Source organism: Monodon monoceros, unplaced genomic scaffold (genome assembly GCF_005190385.1).
Source record: "Monodon monoceros isolate NGI ecotype Baffin Bay Population unplaced genomic scaffold, NGI_Narwhal_1 Super_Scaffold_4, whole genome shotgun sequence".
Classification (NCBI taxonomy): Eukaryota; Metazoa; Chordata; class Mammalia; order Artiodactyla; family Monodontidae; genus Monodon; species Monodon monoceros.
The window spans coordinates 35,472,488-35,487,764 of NW_021703781.1; the positions used below are offsets into that span (position 1 = coordinate 35,472,488).

Sequence of the window (15,277 nt, forward strand, 5' to 3'; positions counted from 1 at the left end):
AGAGAAAACCTTATGTCATGGCCCTGCCTTTGAGAAGATATCTGTGACATCCCTATTGCTCCTGCTGATTCCAAGGGAAGGGAAATTCTGCTTTCTGCTCTGCATAGGCTGACATTTACCAACCACACTTTACAAGGAAATAGAACACTGCAAGGGGGATGGGGAAAGTGGGCTGGGTTTGAGACCTTACCCAGTCTTCATGACTTAGCACCTCCAGAAATAAATTTCTCCCCTATTTATGCTGCATTGTTTATCCCTCAAGCTTCAGTTGGAGCATAAACTGCCTTGGATTCAGGAAAGAATACTCACTTTCTTCCCTGTGCAGTTGTCTTTCATTTAAAAGGGCCTTTCCTTAAAGGGTTATGGCATTTCCCCCTGCCTCTCCCCAAGATGGATAGAAACCTTACTCTCCTCTCCCCTCTTCTTAGCCCCACAACGAGCCTCGAGCTGGCCAGGCTGGTACAGCTATGTCAACGCCCAGCTGAGAATTAATCCTGCTAGTTTGGGCGTGAGGGGCAATGAAACTTAGCCACAGAAGCAGGGATGTTTTTGTGTGGGAATCTGCTTCAGGAACAGGCTAAAGGAGCTGTTGAAATTCCTTTACCAGGTGGTTTCGTAACTTCTGCTTTCTAGAAGAAAGAACATCTTCTCAGGACCACTGGAGGACTTCAGATCACCTCTGGAGTCAGGGACAGGAGACAAATCCTGTCCTGCCAGAGGCCTCTGCAAGGCAGTAGCAGGAAAACACCTCTTTTAGCAATGCTTTTGCTTTCTGAGGGGCTCAAAATCCTGCCACCTGAAGACAATGACTCTTAACTCTAAAGTGATGCCAGACTCTCCTTCTTGCTACCCAATAACACCACAAAGAGACTTTCTAAATTTATCAGAATGGTAGGGACTTTTGGCAGAGGTTGGGAGTTCATAGGGGTCTCCCTGCTAAAGGGTCATTTTCTGAATGCCAGCCAATCTAACACGAATTATAGTTTTACATCTGAAAGGTAAGGGAGGGAGCCATGGAGGTGGAGATGGAGATGAAGGCAGAAATGGAGGTAGAGACAGAGATGGAGATGGAGGTGGGGATGAAGATGGAGACTGATATGGAGATGGAGGTGCAATGGAGATTATCCTCCCTAAAACTACCAAGGGAGAGGGGCCAGTAATGAGGGGCTCTCTTCTCTCTGCCATGGGACCTAGACAAATTTTCTGCAGTACTGGAGTTACAAATGGCAAAATTCCACTGGGCTGGAAGAGACTATAGGTGAAAGGATTGTAAATGAGGCACAGAATCCTTGTTGCGAGATCTGATGAAAAGGCTTCTTCCTAAATATATATTTATTTAAGACAACAGCAAGGATTTTATTGTTACAGAACTTCAACAACATATTCTTTCCCTCCCACTCAATTCCCTTTGTCTTTTTCTCCGGGGGATAAATATTGAATATCTTCAATATCTGGATGTGGATGGAGAGAGGGCAATTTAGCATAGGTGTATCTACACTTGGGATGTAGGGGCAGAACTTGAGAAAAAAAGCTAATAATGAAAGAATTCCTCAGCTTTTCCTCTTTTTCAGAGTCAGCCCTCAATAGGTTCACAAGGTACCACAATCAGTTAACAAGGAACAATGCCATGAGAAGGAAGAAGGAGGCCCAGAGCCACGTCTGGGTTACAAAAATGATTTTGAATTTGCAGAACATCAGAGGTGATTACATTCAATCACAAGTAGTGAAATGCCTTCTGAAATCACACACATGCACATATACATACATAAACATGCAGGATGTCCCTTCTAGATGTAGATAATAGGAAGCTGACAGTGGAAGGCTGATGCTAGATCAGAAGCTCTTCCCGTGGAAAGAAAGAGAGGTGGTTAATAGCATTACAGAGCTAGGCATGAAAATTGGGAGCTGTTCTGCAATACCCCTCACTTCACAACTGCTCTGATTGTCATTTGTTACCTCCAGGTGTTTAATATTATCTGGTGGGGAGTAGGAGGTACTTGTCAATACTTCCACCTTCATGTCCAATCACACAACCTCCACCCCTCCATGCCCCTACCCCGCTCTCCCAGGAAATTTACACTCATGCTTTTTCCTTCTCTTCTTTTTTTTTTTTTATAAATGTATTTATTTATTTTTGGCTGCGTTGGGTCTTCTTTGCTGCACGCGGGCTCTCTCTAGTTGCGGCAAGCTGGGGCTACTCTTCGTTGCGGTGCGTGGGCTTCTCATTGCTCTGGCTTCGCTTGTTGCAGAGCACGGGCTTCAGTAGTTGTGGCACATGGGCTCAGTAGTTGTGGCTAACAGGCTCTAGAGCGCAGGCTCAGTAGTTGTGGCACAAGGGCTTTGTTGCTCCGTGGCATGTGGGATCTTCCTGGACCAGGGATCAAACCTGTGTCCCCTGATTGGCAGGTGGATTCCTAACCACTGCGCCACCAGGAAAGCCCCTTTTCCTTCTATTCTACCCTTCCCTCTCAACAGTCTTCCTATCAGATATAAAATATGCTTGTCTTCCTCCACTGCCTGACTCATCAATATCCACCATCTCAATTTTCAATGTCCCATTCATTCCTTAGCCCACTCTAAACTACTTCTGAATCTAAGTGCTCCAGGATTTTAAGCCTCCTCTTTTTTTGATATTATTGATCACTCCTTCTTGAATCACTCTCACCTGGTTTTCCATCTACCTCCTGGCAGCTCCTTCTCAGGCTCATCTTTTGTCGTATCCATTTAATGCTGAAGTTCCTCAAACCTGGCTCTTGGCCCTCTTATCTTCTTGCTCAGCACCCTCCTTCCCTCAGGCCTAGGCTAACTCATCCACACCCAAGGGTGCAAGTAATCACTATCTGTCAATGATTCTTCTCTTATCCACCTGAGCCCAGCTCTATATACCCGACTGTCAACTTGGCCTCTCTTTTGTGCAGATCAGAAGCCTTCAAGCTATCTGCTCTTGCAATCTTTCCACTCAATCCCGTCCTCTTCCAAGATTCCCATCTCAGTGAACCAGCACCCACATCCATTTTTGGCCACATGCAAGAAACATGACTTTTCCTTGATGACTCCCTTTCCTTCACTGCCCACCTAATCCATCACCAAGTCCTATGCACTGGATCTCCTAAAGGGCACTCAGAACCTTTCTCTTACTGTTTCCATGACCATCACCCTAGACCAAGCCTACACCATCTGCCATCTAGACTACTCCTATGTCAACCTGGCCTCCTTCTAACAAGGAATCTTTTCAAGATGCCATTCTGACCATGCTACCCGCTTTGCTGAAGCATGTCAGGTGCTTCCCATTGCACTTAGGATAAAGACAAGATTTTCAACATGAGTAGTATGGCTGCACTAGGTTTGGTCCTTTTCCAATATTCCAAACTTCATCTCATAGCTCCTTCCTCCTTGCTTTTCAAGCAGCACTGGTCTTTTCCTCAATTTCTCCAACTAACCATGCTCCCTGTCATCATATAACCCTTGCACACTAAGTTACCTCTGTCTGAAATATTTTTTGCCTAGTTGAATTTATTCTCAGTTCAAGAGGCAGTTCCTCAAGGAAGACTTTCTAGGCATTATTAATTCTATCAATTGGTTCCATAATACTATGTATCCATATCAATTTGTATTATAATGCAGGGATCATTTTGCATTGGTTTACTGTTATTATTTCTATATTACAGTGATTAAGTCTGTAAGCTCCATCCTATTGCCAGTGTTAGCTCAGTACCTGGCACAGAATGGGCATGTAATAAATATTTATTTGAGAAATAAAGGAAGCAAATAAAGAAGTCTGAGAGAGAGGGAGGAATTAGGGAGAGAATGAAGAAATGAACACTCACATTTATGTTTCATTTCAGAATCACTAGAAACAGGTCAGCCCAACATGACATGGAAGTAGTCTACCTGAATTCATTCATTTATTCAACAAATATGTATTATTCATGATTAAAGTAATATACTTTTTTCTGATTATGAACATAATTTGGAAACCATGGAAAAATACTCAAAATATAAAAGAGAACAATTCACAGTCCAGTGATGAACTACTGTTAAAATAATTTGCCATGTTTCTTTCCAGGTTTTTTCAATGTATATATAGTATTTATGTAAGTAGGATCATTCTGTATATAGACTTGCTTCTTTCTCTTAGCGATGTATGATGAACATTTTCCTGTGTGGTTCAGAATCCCTTGAACACATGGCATTTAAATTGCTTAAATGTATTCCATTGCAAGCATGTATGTGATTTAGACATCTTTCCACTCGTCAGATATTTAAGGGCTTGCCAATTTGTCACTTCTATAACTAACATATACATGCTTTGTAGGGCCCAGAGACAAATAGGGTAGTGCATGGACTTTTGTAGGAAGTGGATTTGGAGAAAACAGGAGGCAACTTTTTCCAAGTGGCTAATATTTGCTTAAGGATTGCTGGGCCTGAAGCAGGTGTTCTCAGAATGTAACGTATTGTTAGTCATGGTAAAGAGCTTTTCGTCTCTCAGGTGTGAGCCCGGGCCGAAGTGCCTAATGCCGGGGCGGGTCAGCCTCAATCGCACCTGACCGTCAAACCCTGGGGCGAGGAGCCCCTGAGGCTTTGGCTGGGACTAGGGTACTGCCCCCGTACAGATGCCGGGGGCTCAGGCCACACGCCGCCACGTGCCAGGAGCAAGTCTCCACCCCCTCCATCTTCCCGCCACGCCCCTCACAATCTGCTCTCAGACGCTCTCGAAGGCTCTCCCCGCAGCTCCACCTCCAGGTGACCTCCGCAAGTCCTCCCGGCCCCCTGCAGGAGCCCCGCCCCTGGGCTTCGGGCTCCGCCCCCGAAATCCGGGCCCCGGGGCTGCTCCGCCCCGTGGGGGCTCTCGCGAAGCGCGGAGGCGGGGCCTTGCGCGATGACGTGAGCGGGCGTGCGCGGTGACGGCCCGCGTCCCTGTTACTCAGCGGAGGGGCCGAGGCCGGACGACGCGGCGCGGAGCGCGGAGCCGCGAGCAGCTCTGGGTAACGGCCACGGCGACCTCCAAGACGGCGCCGGTTCCCGCCGCCGGGCTTTCCTGTCGCCATTCGTTGCGCTGCCGGGTGAGTGCGGTCAGTGCCGCAGGGCCAGGGCGGCCGGCGGCCCCGCCGTGTTTATGTTATTGTGCTGCCGCCGCCGCCTCTCCTCAGCCTTGACCCCCTCCCGGGAGTGGGGGCGGGAGCGCGCGGCGGGCGGGGGGCGCGCGGCGGGCGGGGGCGGCGCGGGAACAATAGCAGCTGGGGAGGCGGGGGCCGGCCAGTGGGCGTGGGGCTGCTGGACCCAGGCGCGTCCCGGCCGACCCCCGCCCCAGCTCCGCCCGTGGGTCCTCGCGCGCCCTCCTCGCGCGGAGCGCGGGTCCCGCGTCCACGTCGGGAGGGGAAAATGGAGCGGGAGGTGGGTGGCAAGTTCTGAAACACTTCGACGAAGGTCCGGACGGAGGCGCCTAGGCGGCCCGCTCCGCCCCGGCTACCTCCTCCGGCGGCGGGCAGCCGCAGAGAGCGCTCCGGTGGCCCGGTCCCGACGCCTGCCCGGCGCCCATGGGGACAGTGTTTTGTTTCTCGGTGGTTTCTTTGTGCTGATATTCTGGGCGAACGCAGGCGGCGGCGCCGAAAGAGGCTGGGGTGGCCTTCAGCTCCGGGCTGCGAGGAAGAGCCCCGGCCCGTAGCTTGGGCAGGAGGTGTCCGTCAAGCTCGGCGCGAGCTTCAGTGGTCAGCGCGCATTTCTCTTGAGGGTCATTCGGTGGTGACCTTTTGACTTTTTCACCCCACCCTCCCTTCTCTTTGTCTTAGACTTGAGTTCCCAGTCCTTCGATGGGAGCCAAATCTGTTTTAAAGTACTGTGATGAACACTTTTCATTTTAATTTCTGAAAGTTTCCCGTCATATATTTACTGTGAATTTAACACGTTGACTGCATGGTAACAGACAGTGTCCAGTGGTTACTATTTTTGCCTCTGAAATTCACTGATCTTTACAGTAGAATTCTGGTCAGTCAGTCCATTGTGTTTTGAGATAAGCATCTAGCAAGTACTTCCTTGGTAATTAGAACATCTGTTTATTTCATTCATTCATTCAGCAACTGTTCAGTGTTGTACCCAGATGAGAGTTTGAGGGTAAAGAGAAATATCCTTTAATGGAAGAAGATACTTAGACTGAAATATAATAGATGTACCTTTAAATGAGACGATTGTATAAGTGATACGTGTTAAAGAAGGTATAGTTAATACTTTGGGTCATTTTACTATTTTTCACTAGTATATCTGGAACTTCTAGCATAATGTTACACATGTTAGGAGGTAGAGTTAGATTTGGTCTAAATGTACAACAGCTTTTATGTATTTCCTTACAGTCACTTGTAACGTTTACTTCAGAATCCCCTGCTGTGGGTTAAGCCTAGGAGGTCATATGCTGTCAGTTAACATGCTTAGTGCTGTATCTGACATAAGCAAGCAATCAAAATGTGCCTTCCTTGAGGACAGACCTGTCTTGCATCTGTGTCTCTAGCACCTAGCCTGGAATATAGTAAGTGTTCAATGAAAATCAGATTGATGAAAAGCTCTTTATAATTGATAATATCTAAACTGAAGCCTTAACAAAAAATGTTTAATGTTCTCTGTAAAGTTTTGGAAGCCTCCTGCAAACTGTCACTTCCAGATGGCTAAATGATCAGTTCATATATATTATCTGTCCCGACAGTAGGAGCTTTTGAATCACTTCAGTATTAATGTTTTTTTTCCTATCACTTCTAAACGATTGGCTATCCTAAAATTAAACCTCGTCTAAAATACTTTTTTAGTATGTGTCTGTGTGTGATATGTATGCACACACAGACACAGACACACACAGAGTGATATTTCAACAGGGTCTAAAATGATTGCATTTATCCATTTGTGAATATTACTTGAAAAGTTTCTGAGTACTCCTTTTTATTTTTATTTATTTATTTATTTTTTAAGATGTTGGGGGTAGGAGTTTATTAATTTATTTATTTTTGCTGTGTTGGGTCTTCGTTTCTGTGCGAGGGCTTTCTCTAGTTGTGGCAAGCAGGGGCCACTCACTATCGCGTCCTCTCGTTTTTTGTGTGTGTGTGTGTGTTGATCATACTTTGTTTTTTTAAACATCTTTATTGGGGTATAATTGCTTTACAATGGTGTGTTAGTTTCTGCTTTATAACAAAGTGAATCAGTTATACGTATACATATGTTCCCATATCTCTTCCCTCTTGCGTCTCCCTCCCTCCCACGCTGCCTATCCCACCCCTCTAGGTGGTCACAAAGTATTGAGCTGATCTCCCTGTGCTATGCGGCTGCTTCCCACTAGCTATCTACCTTACGTTTGGTAGTGTTTATATGTCCATGCCTCTCTCTTGCTTTGTCACAGCTCACCCTTCCCCCTCCCCATATCCTCAAGTCCCTTGAGCTATTTGTAATGAGGTGGATAGACCTAGAGTCTGTCATACTGAGTGAAGTAAATCAGAAAGAGAAAGACAAATACCGTATGCTAACACATATGTATGGAATTTAAGAAAAAAAAATGTCATGAAGAACCTAGGGGTAAGACAGGAATAAAGACACAGACCTACTACAGAGCGGCCTCTCTTGTTGCGGAGCACAGGCTCCAGACGCGCAGGCTTAGTAGTTGTGGCTCACGGGCCTAGTTGCTCCGCGGCATGTGGGATGTGGGATCCTCCCAGACCAGGGCACGAACCCGTGTCCCCTGCATTAGCAGGCAGATTCTCAACCACTGCGCCACCAGGGAAGCCCTGAATACTCCTTTTTAAGTGGATAAGTTAGAACAAAGGAAACACATTGCCTAAAAGTTTTTTTTTTTTAAGTTTTATTAGAAATGTTTAATTTTAAATTCTTCCTTGTGTTAATACTATTGGTGAGGCATATGGGCCTAAAACTCAAAATAATATTAATTTATCTATATTACATCTCTTTCCCACTTAATACGTTTTAGCATTTGCTAAAAGAATTTGAAAGAATTTGAGATGAGCTTATTATTATTCTCTGATTTAGAGTACAAATAAAGAAATAAAATGGTACTTTGTTAAGATAAGGGATGAAAGTCTTGAGATACTAAACTTTACTGCTTTACCTATGTCAGATTCCAGTAAGGGTTACTGATACAAATCCTCACTGTCAGGCTATACATGTGTCAAACCATAGGTTTTTTTTTGCTTTGTTTTATAAATTCTGTTGGTTTTAAAAAATAACAGCTTTTTCAGTAAACCCCATACTTATTAGCAGTCACTCCCCATCTCACTCTACATTATCTTTAAAGGAAGAGATAGCACTGATTCTGTTAGTAAGTATATTCCAGTAATGAATTTGAAAAGGGCTCCCTTTAAGTGTCCTGGCAGAGTAGGAAACTATATCCTTCGTATTCCTTTATATCCTGGGAGAAAGGCCAGTTGGAAAGAAATTAGTTTAAGAATGAATTCTACCAAAATTAATGAAGTTATAATCTTAACTCTTTGCTCAGTACCTAATATTATGGAAATAACCTTGTGATGATACTCAATGCTCAGTGAAACAACTTGAAGTAATTTATTACATGACTAGTCACAAACTTCCTAGTGGCAATTAAGAGCTTGTTTAATAGATGCCTGATTCTTCATGTCTTTGTCAGTGAGTTGAGTTTTGACATATTTGAGTCATCTAGATAATTGAGATGCTTTGTTGCATGTGTATAAAATAATGTCTGATACTTAGATGCCAGCTCCCTAGAGGTCTCTGGTCAAGTCAGTGGTATGGATAGTAGTCTTTTCTGATTCATGTAGTTCAAGGAAGTCATTATAGCTACATAACTTTAGATATATGTCATTTGCCTATATCTGTGAGCTATGAAGCTTATTGTTTTAGTCATGAGTGCTTTACATGAACATTTACAGCTCTGTATTCTTGCTCTAATGCAGATTAACTTGAGTTTTGATTTCAGAAATGAGTTCTGAGTCAATAAACTTTACTACCTAAAAGGTGACAGGAGTATTAAAATAAGCTATCCTATCAATCAGGGAAGTAGGTGGAAATAGACCTGTCCAGGAATCAGACCTAGGTTCACTTCTCAGTTCTGTCATCTGGACTTTGTCATCAGCAAGCTCTAGAGTTGTGGACAACTGGCTAGAACCGTACACTGAGGCTGTTGGAACTCTTCTTTTTTTTAATAGAAAGGTTGTTCCTCAGATAGGTGGTTCTTCAGAAAATATATGGGGACAAAAAGAGTCCTTCTTGGGTGATACCAGAATGCCATGTCAAGAATAGCAATGAGGGCTTCCCTGGTGGCGCAGTGGTTGAGAGTCCGCCTGCCGATGCAGGGGACACGGGTTCGTGCCCTGGTCCGGGAAGATCCCACATGCTGCGGAGCGGCTGGGCCCGTGAGCCATGGCCGCTGAGCCTGCGCGTCCGGAGCCTGTGCTCCGCAACGGGAGAGGCCACAGCAGTGAGAGGCCCGCGTACCGCAAAAAAAAAAAAAGAATAGCAATGAAAGTTAGACCTTTGTGATTACAAAAGGAAACAGAGAAAATTATTGAATCAAATATTTTCTGTAATATCTATTCTTAAAAATCAAATAAAAAGCTTTTACTCATTCCACAGCACCATGCTTACTAATGAGACTTCGTGCTTTCAGATACTTAGTGGAAAATGTGAAAGTGAAGAGTTTATTAGCCTTACTTAAGCTTATGGTCAGGGATAAACTTAAGGCATATCTAAACAGTGAATTTATGTTCTTTTAAAAGATTATGAGAGGGCTTTCGACAAACGAACACAAGCCTACCCCAAGTCTCTGGGCAGGCTAAATTTTATTGAAATTCAATTTTTAAAATTATATGTGGGTGTGTATGTGTATAAGGCCTTTTAGAGAACTTATTAACTGCCATTCTTTTTAAGGGTGGTGGGTTGTGTGACAAATACAGCAGATATAGTGTAAATATATGCCTACGTCTCCTCTTACCCTTTGTAAATGCATCAGGTTTGGTTAAAATCTGCCAATTCTTTAGAAAGTTAAGGTGCCCAAACTTAATAGTGGCTGCTAGCATGGATGTTACAGAGTCAGCCCTGAGTTACAATCCATGCTCCAAATTTAATTAACTGTATGGCGTAGGCTAGTTCAGGTTTTGTAACATCTTTCAGCCTGTTTTATTGTCTGTCAAATGAAAATAATAATAGCACATAGTCTCATAGGGCTATGAGGATTAAATTAGGTACTGCAGCTACAGTACCTGGAACACTAGATTTAAGTATTAAGGAAATTTTAGCTATTATTATCACTAATTATTTTTAACTTGGAACAAATGCAAAATGCCAAGTAAATTTAAAACCAATTTGATGTACAGTATACATTCAAATTCTCCAGAATATACCAGTTTTTTTCCCCTCTGCATCTCTGGGGGTTTATTTAAATTTTGATCGTGTCATCTAATCTGAATTGACTGAAATGATTTAACATTTGGATCAGTAATCCTCTCTGCCTTAAAATTTGGAAATGTTCCCAAAGGAATATTAAAGGGAAAATTTGCCACATTCTCTAACACAAAGTTTTGCCACGTTTACCTTTCCCACTGCAGAGAATTGCCTAAGCTTTCGTAGGTTTATTTTGACAGATCTCTAAAGGAATGGGAATCCACGAGCTGTGAACAGTTTATCAAATGTACCCACCTTTGAAGAAAATGGAATACTGTTCATCTTTTAAATTTTTTTTTTTTTGCGGTACACGGGCCTCTCACTGTTGTGGCCTCTCCCTGTTGTGGCCTCTCCCGTTGCGGAGCACAGGCTCCGGATGCGCAGTCTCAGCGGCCATGGCTCATGGGCCCAGCTGCTCCGCGGCATGTGGGATCTTCCCGGACCGGGGCACGAACCCGTGTCCCCTGCATCGGCAGGCGGACTCTCAACCACTGCGCCACCAGGGAAGCCCCATCTTTTAAATTTAATCTTACTGAAATCTTTGACTCTGTGTGAAAATTGCAGATTGTGGAGATTGGGTAACCACAACAGTTCATTAACCATTTTCTAGAGGTTATTAAGTAGCATCTGGAAATATTATCTTTCTTTTCTATGTTTTTCTCAGTTTTCTGTGTAGTATTTCTGTGGTTATATTGGTACATCAAATTTCTTGCTCCTTCTTGCAGGCAGCAACTATGAGATGATGCTGGGTTTGCACAGGCAGCATTTATTGAGAAGCCACTCTATACCAAACCAGGTATTAAGTGATGTAGGGGCCACAGGAAGTCGAAGTCAGTCTCTATGTGCAATGAGTATAACTTGACGGGAGACAAGAACAAACATAAGTGCCGTTTATGCCCTAATACAAGAAAGTATTGTTAGGCATTTCATTGGGAATTTCTTAGGCATCAGGCCTGAGAGCTGGATGTTGGGGCATTTGGGGACTTCTGAACCATACATCTCTAGCCCTGCCTTTTAAAATATACTGACTAGATAAACCACAAAAAGCAAGATGTCTTCTCTCTTGATTTCTGGTTAAAGTTGAGAGTGTGGTACAGATTAGTCAAAATCTAAATCAGAAGAAAAGGCAAACCTTATGGTCACCTCATCCATTTTGGAACACAACAGGACATCAAAATAAGTAAATGAAAAGTATGAAGATAGGGAGTAGAAAAGATGCTAGTCAAATGTTAACTGGAGTCCTCCAACTCAACTGTATTGAAGCTCTGAAGACTGAAGGTTAGATTTATGGTAGGAGTACTTTCTTAAGCCTTTCTCTGATATTGAGAAGTGTGGGCTTCACTGCTTCCTGTTGCTGGGAGACCTGAGCCCCATCATATTTCTGGGGACACTAGAAAAGAAAAACAGTCAAGCACACCTGCCTTGCTTGGCATGAGGCATCAAAAACATTAGGAGATTGCTATTTCCTAAAAGCTGTTAATGAGAGTGGAAACCCACCATACCCTGCCTTGCTCCTGAGAGGGTGATTCCCTCTCAAATTCCATGTGGGTCAACCAAAAGTGAGACAAAGGAAAACCACCACTGTATAGATCTCCCTGTGACTTCAGGGTCACTTTTCAGTCAAAACAAAAACCAAAGCATCTGGCTTTGTCTGTTACTGTTGAGAATTTAGAAGTCTTAGAGATTTTAGTTTATTTACATTTTATTTATCTTTTGACTAAGTAGTATAATCACTTTGATTCAGAATTCCAAAGATTTAAGTAGATATACAGTAAAAAGTTTCCTTTCCACCGTGTGCAGCCCAGCCACCCCATTCCCTTGCGTGGAAACAGTGTTAGGTTTCCTGTGAATCCTTCCAAAGATCGTTTATGTGTGTGCAGATAAATATACAGGTGTATAATTCCTTTCCAAAACCTTTGGTCCAGATGTATTTCAGAATTAAGTTTTGGGGTTTTTTTTTGGGGGGGGCAGTGAGGGAGGACTGTGAAAAGGTAATATAGTGTGTCTGCTATATTATCCAAAATCCCTAGTGGGAGGTAGTGTAGCATCCCATAATCAGACACATTAATATTTCTGAATTGAAAACATAAATAGTACAGTAAGGATAAATAAAAATTATAAATAGTCTTATGGAGTTTTTGGTCAGGCTTGACACCAAATAGGTTTGTACTAAACTTATAAGAAGCTTGTATTTCTCAGAGGTTTATGGATTTCGGAATTGCCAGTGAGGGATTATGTATCTTACATATATATGTCCTCTGCCTCCCCCATTTTTTATGTAAGATGCATACCATGCACATACCCTTCACCTTTTGTTTTTAACTTAACTGTCTAGCTTATAGGTGATTTCTTATTAGTCCTATCAGTACATAAACATCATGCTTATCCTTTTTTTTTTTAACACCTTCATGGTATACCATTTTTCTTAGCTTGGACTGCTATAACAAAATACCATAGACTGGGTGGTTTAAAGAACTGACATTTATTTCTCACAGTTCTAGAGGCTGGGAAGTTCAAGATCAAGGTGCCAAGAGATTTGGTTCCTGGTGAGGACTCTTCCTGGCTTTCAGATGTCACCTTCTCACTGTGGCCTCACATGAAGAAGGAGTGCTCTACTCTCTCTTCCTCGTTTTACAACACTAATCCCATTATGGGGGCCCCATCCTCATGACCTGATTGATTGACCTTGTAAACCTGATTACCTAGGTTATTACCTAGGGGTTAGGGCTTCAACGTAAGAATTTGGGGAAGATTCAAAAATTCAGTCAGTAACACCATCATACAGGCCATACAGGTCATCATACATCATACAGGTCATCGTACATTCTACAGGTTACAGGTGTAACACATACTGAAGTAGTCCTTTTTTGAGGTACATTTAGGTTGTTTTCAGTCTTTTGCTATCAAAAGCCATGGTGCAGTGGATTACCTTGTGCATACATAATTTCACACTTGTATAGACATGTGTGGGATACACCTCCAGAAGTGGAATTGCTAGGTCAGGGTGTATGTGCATTTATAATTTTGATAGATATTACCGAAGGGCCATCTGTAGAGGTTGTTTCACTTCTACACATTCCACCAGCCCTGTGTGAGGATGCCTGCTTCTTTCCTCATTGCCAGTATGAGTGAGATTAAACATCTTTTGTCTTTTAAGGACTATTGGTATTTTTATTGTGAACTATCTATATCCTTGCCTATTTTTTAATTGCTTTGTTACTCATTCTCTTAGATTTGTAGGATTCTTTTTTTTTTATTTTATTTATTTATTTTTGGCTGCGTTGGATCTTTGTTGCTGCACGCGGGCTTTCTCTAGTTGAGGCGAGCGGGGGCTACTGTTCGTTGTGGTGCGCGGGCTTCTCAATGCAGTGGCTTCCCTTGTTGCAGAGCCCGGGCTCTAGGCATGTGGGCTTCAGTAGTTGTGGCTTGCGGGCTCTAGAGTGCAGGCTCAGTAGTTGTGGCACACAGGCTTAGTTGCTCCGCTGCATGTGGGATCTTCCCAGACCAGGGCTCGAACCCGTGTCCCCTACATTGGCAGGCGGATTCTTAACCACTGTGCCACCAGGGAAGCCCTGTAGGATTTATTTTTATAGGGAAATAGCTCTGTGCTATTTTTTTGGAAATATTTTTTCCAATTTATCATTTACCTTTTAAATTTGCTTATGATGGTTTTGTCATGCTGTTGTTTTTGTTTTTTTTCCTTAGTAGTTAAGCTTACCAGTCTTTACTGACTTCTAAATTATATGCCATGGTTAGCAAGTCTTTCCCTAATTCCAGATTATATGAAAATTTGCAAATGTTATTTCTCTAATACGTCTATGAAGTGGAACAGAGAGGTGGGTTGGTAGGTAAGAAAAATATGCGGCCCAGTTAGTAAAAAGGAGAATATGCAGGAAAGGAGATGGAGAGCACAAATAGAGAGGTTGGCCTTTGTAAGAGAGAGGTCTTCCATCAGATAGGAGGGAATGCAAAAAAGCTGTGTGTTCTTCCTAGGGAATTTGGTGGCTGGAAGATGAAGGCTTATCCTCTTGGCTTTCATCTTCTCTCATGGTTTCTGTTTTCTCACTGAGATTGGTATGGCCAGAGGAGGATGGGAGTCTTTGAATTAGTTTGCTAAGAAGTATTGATTATTCATTTAATGGTTAGAAGTCTTGAATTTAAAGTGATATCAGTGAGCCTGGTTTTGAGATTACCCTCCCCCCCCAGCATTATTTATGTGGTTAGATACAAGCACAGGTAAGGCAGATGGTTCAAATTCCTCTGGAGTGAGGTTTTGCCAGGTGTCACAGTTCTCCCGAGAAACAAAATCAGTAGGAGATATAATTGTATGTATGTGTATATGAAGAAATTTCAAGGCATTTGCTTACACATTTATGGGGGCTGACAAGTCAGAAATCTGTAGGGCAGGCTGGCAAGAATCCCTTGGACAGGAGCTGATGCTGCAGTCTTGAAGCAAAATTTTGTCTTCCTTAGGAAGACCTCAGTTGTGCTCTTAAGGCCTTTCAGCTAGTGGATGAGATGCACCAACATTATTGAGGATAATCAACTTAAAGTCAACTGTGGACTTTAACCACATCTACAATACCTTCACAGCAACACTTAGATTAGTGTTTGATTGAATAACAGGACTGTAGCCCAGCCAAGTTGACACATAAAACTAGGTCAGTATGAAAGAGTGGAATTCTGCCGTTTGCAGCAGCGTGGATGGACCTAGAGAATATCGTGCTAGTGAAATAAGTCAGAAAGAGGAAGTCAGATACTGTATGATATCACTTATATGTGGAATCTAAAAAGTATGATATCACTTATATGTGGAATCTGAAAAGTAAAAATGAATGTCTATAGCAAAACAGAAACAGACTCACAGATATAG

At 43.0% G+C, this 15,277-nt stretch overlaps 1 protein-coding gene across 10 annotated transcripts in view; it reads left to right on the plus strand.

The window, feature by feature from the left end:
* Positions 1 to 4,881: 4,881 nt before the first annotated feature.
* The window catches only part of MAPK8 (mitogen-activated protein kinase 8), a 123,892-nt gene continuing 113,496 nt past the window's right edge, over positions 4,882 to 15,277 (plus strand). For 8 of the 10 annotated variants that reach the window (XR_003790555.1, XR_003790553.1, XR_003790558.1 and 5 more), the window contains exon 1: positions 4,933 to 5,063. The gene's annotated coding sequence lies outside the window, so the exon portion shown is untranslated. Of the gene's footprint in view, positions 5,064 to 15,277 lie in introns of all 10 variants that reach the window. The other 2 variants (XM_029201103.1, XM_029201102.1) reach the window with 1 other exon arrangement.